Genomic DNA, 2,890 nt, shown 5'->3' on the forward strand with positions numbered 1-2,890 from the left:
CATTTACATATCTCCCTTATAGCTGATGAGATTGTGTCCCGGGGCTTTATAATAAGATGTTGGACCATGTTGCCAGGTATGGCTGGTGGTCTCGTTTCCGCCATTTACTTGTTTTTTTTTTAGTGATTGATTTCATTTTATTGCTTGCCCCCTTTATGTGTGGCCATGTAAATTTGCACGTCTAAGGATGGAAAATCAGAAAAGATTGAATGAAACACCATTTTATCAAAGGAGGAAAGGTATAGGTAAAACTTACATAACCAAGTATTCGTACTCATGAATTTTTAATTTACGGAGGTAACCGTGAACACTATTATTTATTGGGACTCTAATTAATCCATTACAGATTAATGATGACTCTTAAAGCACAAATAAATGTCATAATCAATCCAGTCTAGTTAAGATTGCAAGTGATAAGGTTTGGAAGAGCTTGTGTTAAGCCCAAGCGCTTACAAAGAGATTCACTTGATAATCCAGCCAAACACTCTAGGGATGTCATTTATCTGTGGAGAGTTGTGACATGAAGCATTATAATATTTAAATATTAAATGACATATTTATATGGCAACTGAATCTTCTCAAGTAGTTGATAGTGATTTTATAAAATCTCACCATGTCTAGACCTAAAATTCTCCTATGTCTTGTCATCCTCTGATGAACTGTCATCCTCTGATGAACAATTGATATCAATAGAAAAATCTAAGAGAGCATACCTTTGACCCAAGAGAGATATTCACGAGAATCGGTTGACAATGGGTACCGCATCTTATTTTTCCGTCTTGTTAATTTTTATCATTCCTTCATAATAAATATCCTAGAGACGCACTTTATAAAAAGAAATGTGAGTTTATACTCAACCCATGAGGGGCATTTGGGTACTGGTTGAATTAGGCATTGCTTTTGAATTTGCATCTATTGAAAGGAAAGTGCAACCAGATGAATATGGACTCTTGACTTGGTGCTTGCGGGTCTTGCACTGCAAAAATTGGCTATACCCAAGTTTTTCCACGATAATGCTGTTGGCCCAGCCCCACCAAAGTGCGTACGTGTCGGTGAGTTGAAATAATGACAGTAGGCATGGCTATTCGCACTCCTGGACTAGCTCCGACGATGAGATTAAGAGACCACGCGACCAGCAATAATGTCGAGTTTAATTGAAGTTACTTGTGGACTATCAAAGTTCTTTATCAAGATCTATACAAGTAATGGATAATTTTGTCAATTTCAAAACTTATTAGGGGTTTTGTCAACAAAAATCATCGTACTGCCTCAACAATTATTTGGGGGCATGTGCATGTCGCCAATGTAGGCCTTGACTCCATCGGTCCACTCACGTGGTGATGGAAAGCAACCGTGCAAGACCATCTTTGAAGTACTCCCATCAGTCCAAGCACAAAAATTTGAAGAGATGATATCGACTTTGACTTTTTGGGAGGGGATCGACTTGGAGTCAAGTCATCAGGATGCTGCTGGATAATTTCTTAACAGAGAATACTTAAATATGTGTGAGAAGACAAGCTCAAATTAAAATATGTAATATATGTTCCTTAACATGACGAGCCCTAGGTCATAGAATGCGTGCTTTCCCATTTCCCTTTTCATATAGTATTAAAATTAATAATTGATGGTTACGTTTACCGTGATTATAAATAAAATCATGAACACATGATATATAAGATATGCGACGATATAGAGCTACAATTGGTTGCATTCACTATCATTCCTTTCCTTGATCTCAATAAAATGTCCTTGGTCTACTCTTAAAACCTACTCAAAACCAACCTCTCAAAGTTTAAACAAATGCACCCAAACCAAACACTTGAAGCCTAATTTAGGGGTGCATTTAGGATTTTTGATTGCATTGCTTTTTTATTGTACAATGTAAAATATTTCCATTTTAATTGTCTCATTTCTAGAAAAAGAAAACGTTGTTTAGTACAATATTTACATATCATATCACATTTGCATATCCATTCTCATTTTATGTATAGTTGATGAGGCATTGTCCTTATTAAATACTTTTAAAGCAAGAATAAATGTCATAATCAATCAAGTGTAAATAATGTTGCGTTCGATAAGGCTTGGGAGAGACCGTGTCAAGCATAAGCACGCATCTTGCAAGAGAGATTCACTTGATAATCCATCCAAACGTCTCGAGGATGTCATTCATCTCTAAAGGGTCGTGACGGGGAGTAATTGAATATTTGAATATCAAACCACACTTTCATATGATAGTTTAAACTTTGGAAATAGTTGATAATAATCTCCCAAAATATCACTGTTTGTCTGGCCCTTAAAATTCTCCTACCGTCTTGTCATCCTTTAATGAACAATTGGTATCGACAGGAAAATTTAAGAAATCCATCTTTCAACCCAAAGAGATTCACAACAATCAGTTAATATTGTACTGCTAATTTTCATCAATCCTTCATAATAAACATCCCATAGATGCACTTTTAAAAGAAATGTGAATACATACTAAAAATCCATGATGAGCATTTGAGTAATGGCTGAATTAGGCGGACTGAAAACCCTGTTAGAATTTGCAATCATACAAAGGAAAATGCAACCAGATGAATATAGACAGACCCAAGTCGTTGCATAGCATGACGACATGGACCTCGAGACTTTTTAACTTGGTGCTTGCGGGTATTGCGCTGCAAAACTCGTCCATACCTAAGTTTTTCCACAATAATGCTGTTGGTCCGGCCCCACCAAAGTGCGTGCATCTTGGTGCTACGACTTCGTGAACATAGCGTGCATCTTGGTGCTACGACTTCGTGAACCTGTCGTCTATTGCTTGGCTTATAACAGGGGGCAGAGCCAAGCACTTGCTCTGTTTCATAAATATAGACCCAAGTTGAAGTACACCTCACAAAACAGATTAATT

This window comes from Eucalyptus grandis, chromosome 1 (genome assembly GCF_016545825.1).
Source record: "Eucalyptus grandis isolate ANBG69807.140 chromosome 1, ASM1654582v1, whole genome shotgun sequence".
Lineage (NCBI taxonomy): Eukaryota > Viridiplantae > Streptophyta > Magnoliopsida > Myrtales > Myrtaceae > Eucalyptus > Eucalyptus grandis.